The following is a 17289-nucleotide window of genomic DNA, read 5'->3' as shown; positions in this document are numbered from 1 at the left end:
ACAAATATGTTATTCAATCATCTGAATTACAGATATAATAAATCAAAGATAGTAAGTTTTAATAAAGTTACACAAAAAAACATTACAATGCAATACACAATACATGTAAGGGGTGCGTACTGGCGGCAGAGAAGTCAGGCACAGGAGAGCAAAAACAGTGTTTTCAAAAGCGCACTTTAATAATAAAAACCCCTGGAAACAGAACAATATATCAATGGGCACAAAACCCGTCGCACACCAGAATAACGTGCACAAGCAATTCCGGACAAGGACATGGGGGGAACAGAGGGTTAAATACACAACATGTAATGATGGAATTGAAACCAGGTGTGTGGGAGACAAGACAAAACAAATGGAATATATGAAGAGGAGGCGGAGAAAGAGAGGCCGGCGAGCAGCCTGCCTGCTGAGAATTCAAAGGCAATCTAATAAACCCTACTTCTCTCAATTCTGCTAGCAAACGTGCAATCTTTGGACAAGTAAATCGACGAGTTACGTGGAAGATTAAACTACCATCGGGACATTAAAAACTGAAGCATCTTATGCTTCACGGAGTGTTGGCTGAACGATGACAATATCAACGTACAGCTGGCTGGTTATACGATTTACCGGCAGGATAGAACAGCGGCGTCTGGTAAGACAAGGGGCGGCGGACTATGAATTCCTGTAAATAACAGCTGGTGCACTATATCTAAGGAAGTTTTTAGCTATTGCTCGCCTGAGATAGAGTATATCATGATAAACTGCAGACCACAATACCTACCAAGAGAGGTCCCATCTGTATTCTTCGTAGCTGTTTAAACACACCTCCTCAGTCAGAGGTTGGCACTAAGATAGCATTGAATGAGCTATAGTCCGCCGTAAGCAAACAAGAAAACGCTCACCCAGATGTGGTGCTCCTAGTAGCCGGGGACTTTAATGCATGTTAAATGTGCAACCAGAGGGTAAAGAACTCTGGACCACCTATACTCCACACACAGAGACGCGCACCAAGCTCTCCCTTGGCAAATCGACCTCCATTTGGCAAATCGACCATAATTCCATCCTCCTGATTCCTGCTTACAAGTAAACATTAAAGCAGGAAGCACCAGTGACTAGAGCAATAAAAAAGTGGTCAGATGAAGCAGATGCTAAGCTATAGGACTGTTTTGCTAGCACAGACTGGAATATGAGGAGTACACCACATCTGTCATTGGCTTCATCAATAAGTGCATCGATGACATCATCCCCACAGTGAACGTACGTACATACAACAACCAGAAGCCATGGATTAAAGGCAACATCCACACTGAGCTAAAGGGTAGAGCTGCCGCTTTCAAGAAGCGGGACTTATAAGCTTATAAGAAATCCCGCTATGCCTTCCGAAGAACCATCAAACAGGCAAAGTGTCAATACAGGACAAAGATTGAGTCGTACTGCACTCTGATGCTCGTCGGATGTGGCAGGGCTTGCAAACCATTACAGACTACAAAGGGAAGAACAACAGAGAGCTATTTTACACCATTTTAAAGACAAGACTCTCGTTAATCTAACCACACTGTCCGATTTCAAAAAGGCTTTACAACGAAAGCAAAACATTAGATTATGTCAGCAGAGTACCCAGCCAGAAATAATCAGACACCCATTTTTCAAGCTAGCATATAATGTCACAAAAACCCAGAAGACAGCTAAATGCAGCACTAACCTTTGATGATCTTCATCAGATGACAACCCTAGGACATTATGTTATACAATACATGCATGTTTTGTTCAATCAAGTTCATATTTATATCAAAAAACAGCTTTTTATATTAGCATGTGACGTTCAGAACTAGCAAACTTCCGGGGAATTTACTAACAATTTACTAAATTACTCACGATAAACGTTCACAAAAAGCATAACAATTATTTTAAGAATTATAGATACAATACTCCTCTATGCACTCGATATGTCCGATTTTAAAATAGCTTTTGGTGAAAGCACATTTTGCAATATTCTAAGTACATAGCCCAGCCATCACAGGCTAGCTATTTAGACACCCGGCAAGTTTAGCCTTCACCAAAATCAGATTTACTATTATAAAAGTTTGATTACCTTTTGTTGTCTTCGTCAGAATGCACTCCCAGGACTGCTACTTCAATAACAAATGTTGGTTTGGTCCAAAATAATCCATAGTTATATCCGAATAGCGGCGTTTTGTTCGTGCGTCCCAGACACTATCCGAAATGGTAAATCAGGGTCGCGCGCATGGCGCAATTCGTGACAAAAAAATTCTAAATATTCCATTACCGTACGTCGAAGCATGTCAACCGCTGTTTAAAATCAATTTTTATGCAATTTATCTCGTAAAAAAGCGATAATATTCCGACCGGGAATCTCCTTTTCGGCAAACAGAGGAAAAATCACAAAGACGGGGGCGGCCAGGGCACGCGCCTAAGCCCACAGTCCCTTGATCAGCCACTTGAGAAAGGCGATAATGTGTTTCAGCCTGGGGCTGGGATGACGACATTCAGGTTTTTCCCGGGCTCTGAGCGCCTATGGAAGACGTAGGAAGTGTCACGTTAGAGCAGAGATCCTTTGTAAAAGATAGAGATGGCAAAGAAGTTCAAGAAATGGTCAGACAGGCCACTTCCTGTAAAGGAATCGCTCAGGTTTTGACCTGCCATTTGAGTTCTGTTATACTCACAGACACCATTCAAACAGTTTTAGAAACTCTGGAGTGTTGTCTATCCAAAGCCAATAATTATATGCATATTCTAGTTACTGGGCAGGAGTAGTAACCAGATTAAATCGGGTACGTTTTTTATCCAGCCGTGAAAATACTGCCCCCTAGCCATAACAGGTTAACCTTACAGCAGAGTACCCAGCCAGAAATAATCAGACACCCATTTTTCAAGCTAGCATATAGTGTCACATAAACCCAAACCACAGCTAAATGCAGCACTAACCTTTGATGATCTTCATCAGATGACACCCCTAGGACATTATGTTATACAATACATTTTTACATTAGCATGTGACTAGCATGTGACTAGCATTCCCACCGAACACTTCCGGTGAATTTACTAAATTACTCACGATAAACGTTCACAAAAAACATAACAATTATTTTAAGAATTATAGATACAGAACTCCTCTATGCACTCGCTATGTCCGATTTTAAAATAGCTTTTCGGTGAAAGCACATTTTGCAATATTCTCAGTAGATAGCCCAGCCATCACAGGGCTAGCTATTTAGACACCCAGCAAGTTTAGCACTCACCAAAGTCAGATTTACTATAACAAAAATGTTATTACCTTTGCTGTTCTTCGTCAGAATGCACTCCCAGGACTTCTACTTCAATAACAAATGTTGGTTTGGTCCCAAATAATCCATAGTTATATCCAAATAGGGGCGTTTTGTTCGTGCATTTTAGACACTATCCGAATGGTAAAGAAGGGTGATGAGCCCGACGCATTTCGTGACAAAAAAATTCTAAATATTCCATTACCGTACTTCGAAGCATGTCAACCGCTGTTTAAAATCAATTTTTATGCAATTTTTCTCGTAAAAAAACGATAATATTCCGACCGGGAGTGGTGGTTTTCGTTCAAAGAGAGAGAAAATAAAAACATCTCGTGCCCTCGTGCACGAGCCCCAGTCTGATGGTCCTCTGACAGGCCACTATTCAGCCAGGGGCTGCCTCGATATCATTCAGCTTTTTCCCGGGTTCTGAGAGCCTATGGGAGCCGTAGGAAGTGTCACGTTACAGCAAAGATCCTCATTCTTCAATAAAAAGAGCCAAGATGAACAAGAACTTGTCAGACAGGCCACTTCCTGTAAGGAATCTTCTCAGGTTTTTGCCTGCCATTTGAGTTCTGTTATACTCACAGACACCATTCAAACAGTTTTAGAAACTTCAGGGTGTTTTCTATCCAAAGCCAATAATTATATGCATATTCTAGTTACTGGGCAGGAGTAGTAACCAGATTAAATCGGGTACGTTTTTTTATCCGGCCGTGTAAATACTGCCCCCTATCCCCAACAGGTTAAGGCAGCACCCAAACCTTGCTGATTTGGAGGGGTTGGGTTAAATGTGGAAGACACATTTCAGTTGAATATATTCAGTTGGACAACCCTTTCCCCAACCTTAAAACCTCTCTGGGACATCTGGGACGCTAGCGTCCCACCCGCGGTACACACTATCAACAGCCAGTGAAATAGCAGGGCGGCAAATTTTAACCTGTGGTTAGATTAACGAGAGTCTTGTCTTTAAAATGCTGTAAGATAGTCATATGTTTGAGAAATTGAAGTAATAGCATTTCTAAGGTATTTGAAAGTCGCGCCACTGGATTACACTGGCTGTTGCGTAGGTGGGACGAATTCGTCCCGCCTAGCCCAGAGAAGCTAAACAACAAAAATCTCATAATTCAAATTTCTCAAACATACAAGTATTATACACCATTGTAAAGATAGGATTCTCATTAATCCAACCACAGTGTCCGATTTGAAAAAGGCTTTACGGCGAAAGCATAAAATTAGATTATGTTAGGACAGTGCCGAGACAAGAAAAACCACACAGCCATTTTCCAAGCAAGGAGAGGCGTCACAAAAACCAGAAATACAGCTACAATTAATCACTAACCTTTGATGATCTTCATCAGATGACAATCCCAGGACTCAATGTTACAAAATACATGTATGTTTTGCTTGATAAAGTTCATATTTATATCCATAAATCCCATTTTACATTGGCGCGTGATGTTCAGAAAATGTATTCCCACCAAAATTTCAGCTGAATGAGCACATCAATTTACAAGAATACTCATCATAAACGTTGCTAAAATTTACAACAGTTATTGAAAGAATTATAGATACACTTCTCCTTAATGCAACCGCTTTGTCAGATTTTAAAATAGCTTTTCAGCGAAATCACATTTTTCAATATTCTGAGTACAGAGCTCAGCCATCAAAGCAAGCTATACAGTTACCCACCAAGTTCTGGAGTCAACTAAACAAAGAATTAGTATTATAAATATTCTCTTACCTTGCTGATCTTGGTCGGAATGCACTACCAGGACTCCTACTTCCACAAGAAATGTTATTTTTGTTCGAAATACTCCATATTTATGTCCAAATACCTCCGTTTTGTTCGTGTGTTCAGATCACTATCGAAAGGCATAACGCATGAGCGTAAAATAGGAGACAAAAAGTAAAATAGTTCCATTACCGTTCATAGAAACATGTCAAATGTGGTTTACAATCAAACCTTAGGGTCTTTTTAACATAAAACGTCGATAATTTTCCAACCGGACAATAGTGTATTCATTACAGAAGAAAAAGAATGAGCGGCGCGCCAAATGTGCCGCGCAGAAAACAACTTACTGCTCCCAGGCAGTCAACTCATTGACTGAGCTCCTATTCTCTGCCCAGTAACAGGAGACGCATGAAACAAGTTTCTATAGGCTGTTGACAGCCAATGGAAGCCTTACGAAGTGCAAAATGACACCACAGACACTGTAGTTTGAACAGGGATTAGATAGAAAAACTTCAAATCACTTCCTGGTTGGATCTTTTCTCAGGTTTTTGCCTGCCATATGAGTTCTGTTATACTCACAGACATCATTCAAACAGTTTTAGAAACTTCAGAGTGTTTTCTATCCAAATCTACTAATAATATGCATATCTTAGTTTCTGGGAGTGAGTAGGAGGCAGTTTACTCTGGGCACGTCAGTCATCCAAGCGACTCAATACTGCCACCATCCATAAGAAGTTAACACAGTTTACTATAACTGTAGCGAAGGAACCCTCAACCATTTCCAATAATCACAACATGATACTACAACACATCCAACAAATATTGGCTGTTATATTCATTGTCATTGACAGCACATTTTGCAACCACTGAGTTAGCACCACTCTTTAGTTCCTGAGTAATGACTTGGGTAAATGCACACCACCACACTAACCAGGTCGGCAAGGCGTCGGATATACAAGCTAAGGTTCTCACAGAGATGCAACATCAATGTAGGGTGGTCACTTTCTTACTTCATATCTACACCATATTTGCTGCAATTTCCTTTGAGGGCCATTTACTAAGCTTTTGCACTGTTTTCTCAATAAGGGATAAAACACCAAAAACAAAGCTAAAGCATGAAACTGTCTTCAATTCCATTAATGTCTTATTCGTTTTTCTCTTAAAGGCTTATTAGATTAGGTAATTAGTCTTCATACACAAACACATGTTGAAATCATGAATCCATTTTTATCAAAAATGTACCTAAAAAAATATCGAAGTGGTTTGTTGTAGAGTGTAGAGTGTGGGACACATGTACAACATGTGTTTAGAAACCAACATGGGGTGAGAAAGGTTACAGGGGAAATCAGTTAAAAACATATCTATTATTGTGTTCACTAAGGTAAACATCTGGGGTTTCTTATCGCCCCCTTCAGGACTGTAACCACTCCACATTCTTGGATCACAATATAGAAACTAATATGGTCACTGGTCACATTGCAACAACATAACCCCTCAGTCTGCTGGGTCTGCATCGTTGGTCCGACAGACGATGACATCAAACCCTGAATACATTGTGTGTCAACAAACATGGCTCCACATATAGCTGGAATTAGCTTAGCTCATCATATTCAGTACAACCTTCAAAAAAGTATTTTACACACATAATATGCGCCCATTACAATCTATGCAAGAATCGGAATGCTTGATTTATCACCGGAACTTGAAAACGTGAATAAAACAGTAATATATAAATAATTATCACACAAAACATTTTCTGATAGTGATTTATTGATACAAGTAGCACGTGCCAGCAGTCAATCACGTAACCTCTTACTCTGACTCTGGGCCAATCACTGTCGTTTAGGGGCTCGTAAGTAAAGGCATTTTGGTTTTCAACCAGCGATTGAGTTGTGAGACTCTGCTGTAGAGCTCATCACTCCCCCCAACTGGGAGGGGGCCATTGGTCACATAGCAACAACATAACTCCTCAGTCTACTGGGTCTGCCCTCTTATTCTTTCCTCTCTCTATGTTATTATATTAGTACAGAGATCGACCACATTTCTATGGGTTCATATAAGTATAAGTCAACTTTGAATGTGGTTTACAGAAGACTGACAGCACTATGGTGCATAGAGATTTTGTTAGAAAGTATTGCTTTACATAATAAGAAGTGTATAGGAATGTTCAAGAAGTAAATGCATTGTTTCAACTCAGCAATGCTGACCGTAAACGGAATATGTCCTTAAATGAAATTATATTTCAAAGAAATACAATGATGTGGGGATTCATCACTTTCTATTTGACATATGATAATTAATACATCATACAAAAACAACACACACCCCATATTCATCACCAGTCAAAGGTTTGGACACATCTACTCATTCCAGGGTGTTTATTTATTTTTACTATTTTCTACATAGAATAATAGTGAAGACATCTGAACTATGAAGTAACACATATGGAATCATGTAGTAATCAAAAAAGTGTTAAATAAATCAAAATATATTTTATATTTGAGATATTCAACAAGCTTCATGAGGAATGCTTTTCCAACAATCTTGAAGGAGTTCCAACACACGCTGAGCACTTGTTGGCTGCTTTTCCTTCACTCTGCGGTCCAATTCATCCCAAACCATCTCAGGTGATTGTGAAGGCAAGGTCATCTGACGCAGCACTCCATCACTCTCCTTCTTGGTCAAATAACCCTTACACAACCTGGAGGTGTGTTTTGGGTCATTGTCCCGCTAAGAGCAAAATAGATGGGATGGCATATTGCTGCAGAATGCTGTGGTAGCCATGCTGGTTAAGTGTGCCTTGAATTCTAAATAAATCACTGACTGCGTCACCAGCAAATCAACCGCACACCATCACACCTCCTCCTCCATGCTTCACGGTGGGAACCACACATGCGCAGATCATCCGTTCACCTACTCTGCGTCCCATAAAAGACACGGCGGTTGGATCAAAAATCTCAAGTTTGGACTCATCAGACCAAAGGACAGATTTCCTCCGGTCTAATGTCCATTGCTCGTGTTTCTTGGCCCAAGCAAGTCTTTTCTTCTTATTGGTGTTCTTTAGTAGCGGTTCCTTTGCAGCAATTTGACCATGAAGGCCTGATTCACTCTGATTCCTCTGAACAGTTGATGTTGAGATGTGTCTGTTACTTGAACTCTATGAAGCATTTATTTGCAGCAGAGGTAACTCTGGGTCTTCCTTTCCTGTGGCCGTCCTCACGAGAGCCAGTTTCATCATAGCGCTTATTGGCTTTTGCGATTGCACTTGAAGAAACTTTGTAAGTTCTTGAAATTTTCCAGATTGACTGACCTTCATGTCTTAAAGTACTGAAGAACTGTCATTTCTCTTTGCTTATTTGAGTTGTTCTTGCCATTTAAACAATAACAGACGGTACACTCTTGTTTAATTGACAAACTGAAATCAAAGAGAGGTAATGTGTAATATTTTGTATCCTCGTCTTGAGCAGATTTGGCTGTTGAACACATGCCTTTAGAAATATATAATGGATGGAGAGTAGTGTTAGAGTTAAACTGATTCAACTGCTCTTTCATCTGCACAGCTCTAACATGTAATCCACCAGAAGTAATGAAAATGTTAGTTTGCCTTTTTTGAGGGTAGAAGATTTCTATAGAAGACATTTATCAGAAATAGCTGCCCCTGGGCACTTTGTCTATTTACATTTGAAATTAACCATTTGCGTCAACACAACTTGATGACAAGGATATAAGAGAATGACATGAAGAACGAGAATATCAAGCTGGATAAGTTGATTGTAGATACACACTGAAAGAAAGTGGTCACCTCGAGCCCTGCAGCGTTTTACAATAAGCATGATGGACACAAGTAGAAAGGGAGACACCACCAGCAGACCAACACAGCAGCCTGGGCAGCAGAGAGATGGAGACAACAGAACCTGGAGGGACTAGCATAACACATGTTTTACCATCTAGACACACACACAGCTCTTCGCACCTCTCACTGTCACCCAGCTTTCTGGTGATTCTCAATCTTCAGATTTAGCCGCAGGATTATGCTTCATAGTCAGCGTAGCTGTTGGCCAGGGCAAATTTTTTATTTTGTATTGTTATCAAATTATTTCAACTTTATTTGGATACATTTCCACATTTGAGCTGTTATTTGAGAGTTTTGATAAAAGTCCTTTTTAGGTGTATGTAATCAGTCTCAAGCTCACCAGTTGATCTGATGAGGATGGTTCCACTGAGTTGAGACTGCTGGGGCCGACCTTTGTACTGACCAGCCTGGTTACACATTCTGGTGATGGTTTTACCACGTGTACTAGAACTCTGTTGGTTGTCTTTGAACCAGCGGTACGTCCAGTCTGTGTAGTCTGATATGTCACACAGCCTGTCACATCCTGACCAGTAAAGGGGTTATTTGTAATTATTGTTTGTTCAGGACATGGCAAGGGGTATTTGTTTTATATGGTTTTGAGTGTGTGTTTATGTAGAGGGGCGTTTGTTTTATGTATTCCGGGGTTTTTGGTTAATTCTATGTTGTATAGTTCTATGTCTGTTCTAGGGTGTTTAATTCTATTTTTAGGTATTTCAGATTGGGGCCTTCAATTGGAGGCAGCTGTGTATCGTTGCCTCTGATTGAAGGTCCTATAATTAGGAGTATGTTTGTTTTGGGGGTTGTGGGAGGCTGTTCTTAGCACTGCTGTGTCTAGCCTGCAAGACTGTCAGTTCGTTTGTTTCTTGTTTTGTTTAGTTAAGTGTTCACTAATAAAGTTAAGATGAGCACTTGACCCGCTGCGCCTTGGTCCATTCACTACAACGACCGTGACAGAACCTCCCACCACCTACGGACCAAGCAGCGGAGAAATGAGCAGCAGGTGGACTATCGGGAGTTTTGGACATGGGAGGAAATTCTGGACGGGGCTGGACCATGGCACCAGGCTGGGGAATACCGTCGCCCACGGGAGGAGATAGAGGCAGCCAAGGCAGAGCGGCGCCGGTATGTGGCTATATATGCGCCGATAAGGAAGCAGGAGTGGCACCCCCAAAAAATGTTTTGGGGGGGCACACGGGTAGTTTGGCTAGGGCAGGCAGTAGACCTGTGCCAACTATCCGTGATTATTATGGGGAACAGAGGATCAGAGGAGCACCGTACTATGCGGAAGTGCGCACGATCTCGCCAATGCGCACGAACAGTCCGGTGAAATGATTCCAGCCCCTGTGCCATGCTCGAGTGAGCACTCAGGCCGTAGGGATTGTATGCTCCAGACCACCAGTAATGCTTCACGGCCCAGTGTATCCTGTTCCCGCTCCTCGCACTAGCCCTGAAGTGCGTGTCTCCAATCTGATACCTCCAGTACCAGCACCACGCACCAGGCTTCCAGTGCGTCAGCCCAGTCCAGAACGTCCTGTTCCCGCTCCTCATACTAGCCTTGAGGTGCGTGTCTCCAGTCTGATACCTCCAGTACCAGCCCCACGCACCAGGCTTCCAGTGCATCAGCCCATTCCCGAGCTTCCGACGATAGTACCTCGTCCAGAGTGTCCGGCAACAGTGCCTCGTCCAGAACCTCCGGCAACAGTGCCTCATTCAGAGTGTCCGGCAACAGTGCCTCGTCCAGAACTTCCGGCAACAGTGCTTCGTCCAGAGTGTCCGGCAACAGTGCCTCATCCAAACTTCCGGCGACAGTGCCCCATAGAGAGACAGCCCACTGTCCGGAACCAAGAGAGACGGCCCACTGTCCGGAACCAAGAGAGACGGCCCACTGTCCGTAACCAAGAGAGACGGCCCACTGTCCGGAACCAAGAGAGACGGCCCACTGTCCGGAACCGAGTGAGACGGCCTACAGTCCGGAACCGAGTGAGACGGCCTACAGTCCGGAACCGAGTGAGACGGCCTACAGTCCGGAGCTCCCAGAGTCGGCCTACAGTCCGGAGCTCCCAGAGTCGGCCTACAGTCCGGAGCTCCCAGAGTCGCCCTACAGTCCGGAGCTCCCAGAGTTGGCCTACAGTCCGGAGCTCCCAGAGTACAGTCCAGGGTCTACAGTGACACGCTTCAGGCTGAGGTATTCAATAGGGGTGGACTGGTCAGGTGGGGGACTTAGGCCTGAACCTGAGCCACCTCCACTGTAGGAGGTTTGGGGAGGGGGGGTGTAGCACGGGAGTATATTATTTCACATTGAAATCACAGGGTTTAGAAGCCATCACACCTACTCCATACCAATCCCCTTCCTTCCCTTTAGTTTAGGGGTTTAATTTTGTAGATATTTTTTGTTGTTAGGTGCATCCGGGGTCTGCACCTTTGGGGGGGGGGGGTACTGTCACGTCCTGACCAGTAAAGGGGTTATTTGTAATTATAGTTTGGTCAGGACGTGGCAGGGGGTATTTGTTTTATATGGTTTTGAGTGTGTGTTTATGTAGAGGGGCGTTTGATTTATGTATTCATGGGGTTTTTGGTTTAGTTCTATGTTGTATAGTTCTATGTCTGGTCTAGGGTGTTTAATTCTATTTTTAGGTATTTGGGATTGGGGCCTTCAATTGGAGGCAGCTGTGTATCGTTGCCTCTGATTGAAGGTCCTATAATTAGGAGTATGTTTGTTTTGGGGATTGTGGGAGGTTGTTCTTAGCACTGCTGTGTCTAGCCTGGAAGACTGTCAGTTCGTTCGTTTCTTGTTTTGTTTAGTTAAGTGTTCACTAATAAAGTTAAGATGAGCACTCGACCCGCTGCGCCTTGGTCCATTCACTACGACGACCGTGACACAGCCGTGACTTTCTCTCCAGAGTAGAGGGGACTCTAAGCAGAGATACTCACTGTGGTCATTGGCAGAGGTGTGGAAACACAAATACAATTAGATGATACATACGTAAGATTTTTTTATACTGTGGGTAATACAGTCACTATTATTTAAAACATACTTACATACAGACCATGTCTACAAGATGGACTCAATATAAATAGTGTTTGACAAAAAACACAACAAAATAACTCACCTACAGCAGTGAGAGTAATAGCATCACTTGGTTGTGAAGATGTGGTTCTAGAGAATCTGTGTCCTTCACACCAGTACTGACCCTGGTCAGACAGAGCAGCTGTACTGATGGTGAGAGTGTCTCCTGTTATAGTGTATTTATACTGGGACAAACTAATCTCACTGCTGTACCAATGATAGCTCCAGCTACTGTCAGACCCTGTTGAACAAGTCAGAGTTACTGTCTCTGCAGTGTACACCGGCTTTGGCATTATGGTCAGCTTTGGCATTATGGTGTAGCTTTGGGCAGGGCTATGAAAACACAGATTAGACACATCAATTACCTAAACTGATACATACATGAGTAGCTATATCAAATTAATCTTCAAAGGCAAATAAAAGTTTTACTCACAATGAAGAAACCATTTCTGTGGTTGTAAAGGGTTAGACTGATTATTAGAATGATGATTTCCAATGGAGAAATGCAGAAAAATACATTCTTATTTGTTCACTTTGAGTATGTACACAGATGAATAATGCACTCAGCACTAAAACACAGAGAGTTAGAGACAGAGAGAGAGAGAGGTAGAAAGACAGAGTGAGAGAGAAAGGGAGTGTGGTTGTGTGAGGTTGTGAGAGAGAGAGAGAGAGAGAATTGACTACATGACATTGACAGACTGAGAACAGTATGTCCGAAATTATTGTCACCCTTGATAAAGGTGAGTAAAAAAGACTGTAGAAAATAAATAATACAAATACTGAGCTACGGGAGTATTTCTCTCAAAAAGATACAGGTCAAAATTATTGCCCCAGGACCAGCGGAAGCAAAATAACCCCATCTTTCTTTCGACACAAAACCCACGACTGGCGTGCGTGGCCAAAGAGATCTATTTTCATGTCATCTGACCATCACACCAGTTCCAATCCAAGTGCTAATGCCTTTTAGCAAACTCCAGGTGTTTACATTTATTGGATGACATTAAAATATTACTCTTTTGTGTTGAAAGAAAGATGCATATGCACAAAAGAACCCCATATTTATTGTAAGTTATGGTGGTTGAACTTTGATGTTATGGGGCTATTTTGAAACTTGGCCGCAAATGGATCATTCATCAAGTCAATAACCCTGAGCACACATCACACTCCACGAAGAAATGGTTAATTGACCTGTAAGGGGTGCATACTGGCGGTAGAGAAGTCAGGTGCAGGAGAGCAAAAACTGATTTACAACGGCGCAGTTTAATAAATAAAAACCACCGTTAACAGAACAATAAATCAAATGGGTACAAAACCCATCAACCACCAGCATAACGTGCACAAGCACTTACAACAAACAATTCCGGTCAAGGAAATGGGGGGGAACAGAGAGTTAAATACACAACATGTAATGATGGAATTGAAACCAGGTGTGTGGGAAGACAAGACAAAACAAATGGAAAATGAAAGGTGGATCGGCGATGGCTAGAAGACCGGTGACGTCGACCGCCGAACGTCGCCCGAACAAGGAGAGGGACCGACTTCGGAGGAAGTCGTGACATGACCCAAAAAACTACATTTTGCAATGGCTCTTGAACCCCATTGAAAACCTGTGGTTTGAATTGAAGAGGGCAGACCATAAGCGCACACGATTGATATCAAGGATTTAGAAAGATTCTGTATGAAGGAATGGTGTAAGATCCCTCCCAATGTGTTCTCCAATCAGCAGGTAGCCAAGCAGTTATAGTGCTGGGCCAGCAATCGTGAAGTCGATAGTTCGAATCGCTAGTGAACAATCTGTTAACTTTTTAAGGTATAGGGGGAAGTATTTTCATTTTCGGATAAAAAACGTGCCCAGAGTAAACTGCCTAATTCTCGGGCCCAGAGTCAAATATTTGCATATTATTAGTACATTTGGATAGAAAACACTCTAAAGTTTCTAAAACTGTTTGAATGGTGTCTGTGAGTATAACAGAACTCATATGGCAGGCAAAAACCTGAGAAGATTCTAAGCAGGAAATGCCCTGTCTGCGATTTTGTAGTTCTGCTTTTGCTTGTCTATCGAAACTACAGTATCCGTGGGGTTATGTTGCACTTTCTAAGGCTTCCATTGGCTCTCTAAAGCCGCCAGAAAGTGGATTGGGGCGTCATCTGTCTCTGGGCAAAGTATAGTAACTCTGTTTGTCAGTGGTCTGCCTGTGGTCAAAGGGAATGGAAATGCGCATTCACGAGACCTCGCCAATTTTTCACTTCCTTTTGAATGAATACAGCGTTGTCCGGTTGGAATATTATCGCTACTTTACGAGAAAAATAGCATAACAATTGATTTTAAACAGCGTTTGACATGCTTCTAAATACGGTAAAGGAACGTTTTGAAATATTTTGTCTCGAAATGCACTCGCGCGTTACCGTTTGGATAGTGACCTGAACGCACAAACAAAACGGAGGCTTTTGCACATACCTATGGAATATTTGGAACAAAAACAACATTTGTTGTTGAAGTAGCAGCCCTGGGAGTGCATTCTGACGAAGAACAGCAAAGGTAATCCAATTTATCTAATAGTAATTCTGAGGTTAGGTTGCCCCGAAGTTGGCGGGTGTCAAATTAGCTAGCCGTGATGGCTGAGCTATGTACTCAGAATATTGCAAAATGTGCTTTCGCCGAAAAGCTATTTTAAAATCTGACATAGCGTTTGCGTAAAGGAGTTCTGTATCTATAATTCTTTAAATAATTGTTATGGATTTAGTCAACGTTTATCATGAGTAATTTAGTAAATTCACCGGAAGATTTTGGTGGGAATGCTAGTTCTGAACATCACATGCCAATGTAAAAAGCTGTTTTTTGATATAAATATGAACTTGATTGAACAAAACATGCATGTATTGTATAACATAATGTCCTAGGAGTGTCATCTGATGAAGATCATCAAAGGTTAGTGCTGCATTTAGCTGTGTTTGGGGGTTTGTGACATATATGCTTGCTTGAAAAATGGCTGTGTGGTTATTTGTGTTTATGTACTCTCCTAACATAATCGAATGTTTTTCTTTCGCTGTAAAGCCTTTTTGAAATCGGACAATGTGGTTAGATTAACGAGAGTCTTGTCTTTAGAATGGTGTAAAATAGTCATATGTTTGAAAAATTTTAATTATTGCATTTGAGGTTTTCGTATTTCGCGCCACGCTATTCTACTGGCTGATGAATAGAGTGGGACGGTGACGTCCCACTAGCCCAGAGAGGTTAACGGGCACGTGAGCAATGCACTTAACCCTAATTTCACCAGGTAAGCTGGACAACGCTGACTCTGGCTGTGACCCCATTCTCCGAGGTTGTCTCAGGGGGATTTGGGATATCCAAAAGATAATCACATTAAAATACACTGCTCAAAAATATAAAGGGAACACTTAAACAACACATCCTAGATCTGAATGAATGAAATAATCTTATTAAATACTTTTTTCTTTACATAGTTGAATGTGCTGACAACAAAATCACACAAAAAGAATCAATGGAAATCCTGTTTATCAACCCATGGAGGTCTGGATTTGGAGTCACACTCAAAATTAAAGCGGAAAACCACACTACAGGCTGATCCAACTTTGATGTAATGTCCTTAAAACAAGTCAAAATAAGGCTCAGTAGTGTGTGTGGCCTCCATGTGCCTGTATGACCTCCCTACAACGCCTGGGCATGCTCCTGATGAGGTGGCGGATGGTCTCCTGAGGGATCTCCTCCCAGACCTGGACTAAAGCATCCGCCAACTCCTGGACAGTCTGTGGGGCAATGTGGCGTTGGTGGATGGAATGAGACATGATGTCCCAGATGTGCTCAATTGGCTTCAGGTCTGGGGAACGTGCGGGCCAGTCCATAGCATCAATGCTTCCTCTTGCAGGAACTGCTGACACACTCCAGCCACATGAGGTCTAGCATTGTCTTGCATTAGGAGGAATCCAGGGCCAACCGCACCAGCATATGGTCTCACAAGGGGTCTGAGGATCTCATCTCGGTACCTAATGGCAGTCAGGCTACCTCTGGCGAGCACATGGAGGGCTGTGCGGCCTCCCAAAGAAATGCCACCCCACACCATGACTGACCCACCGCCAAACCGGTCATGCTGGAGGATGTTGCAGGCAGCAGAACGTTCTCCACGGCGTCTCCAGACTCTGTCACGTCTGTCACATGTGCTCAGTGTGAACCTGCTTTCATCTGTGAAGAGCACAGGGTGCCAGTGGCGAATTTGCCAATCGTGGTGTTCTCTGGCAAATGCCAAACGTCCTGCACGGTGTTGGGCTGTAAGCACAACCCCCACCTGTGGACGTCGGGCCCTCATACCACCCTCATGGAGTCTGTTTCTGACCGTTTGAGCAGACACATGCACATTTGTGGCCTGCTGGAGGTCATTTTGCAGGGCTCTGGCAGTGCTCCTCCTGCTCCTCCTTGCACAAAGGCGGAGGTAGCGGTCCTGCTGCTGGGTTGTTGCCCTTCTACGGCCTCCTCCACGTCTCCTGATGTACTGGCCTGTCTCCTGGTAGCGCCTCCATGCTCTGGACACTACGCTGACAGACACAGCAAACCTTCTTGCCACAGCTCGCATTGATGTACCATCCTGGATGAGCTGCACTACCTGAGCCACTTGTGTGGGTTGTAGACTCCGTCTCATGCTACCACTAGAGTGAAAGCACCACCAGCATTCAAAAGTGACGAAAACATCAGCCAGGAAGCATAGGAACTGAGAAGTGGTCTGTGGTCTCCACCTGCAGAACCACTCCTTTATTGGGGGTGTCTTGCTTATTGCCTATAATTTCCACCTGTTGTCTATTCCATTTGCACAACAGCATGTGAAATGTATTGTCAATCAGTGTTGCTTCCTAAGTGGACAGTTTGATTTCACAGAAGTGTGTAACGGCTGTCGGGAGAGAGAGTAGACCAAAGTGCAGCGGAGTTAGTGTTCATCATTGAATTTAATAACAGAAAGAACACTATACAAAACAAAACAAGAAAACCGACAGCCAAACAGTCCTGTCAGGTGCAAAACACTAAACAGAAACAATTACCCACAAAACCCCAACGGAAAAACAGGCACTTATGTGTGACTCCCAATCAGCAACAACACTCTACAGCTGTGCCTGATTGGAAGCCACACGGCCAAAATCAATGAAACAAACCAACATAGAAAAATGCACATAGAACTCCCACCCAATGTAACACCCTGGCCTAACCAAAATAAAGAACAAAAACCCCTCTCTATGGCCAGGGCGTTACAGTACCCCCCCCCCCAAGGTGCGGACTCTGACCGCAAAACCTGATTCTGAAGGGGAGGGTCCGGGTGGCTAGAGTACTGAAAGGCTAGAGTACTGAAAACCTTTCAATACAACA

This window comes from Salmo salar, chromosome ssa07, assembly GCF_905237065.1.
Source record: "Salmo salar chromosome ssa07, Ssal_v3.1, whole genome shotgun sequence".
In the NCBI taxonomy this organism is placed as follows: Eukaryota; Metazoa; Chordata; class Actinopteri; order Salmoniformes; family Salmonidae; genus Salmo; species Salmo salar.
Note: the sequence above shows the minus strand (reverse complement) of the source record.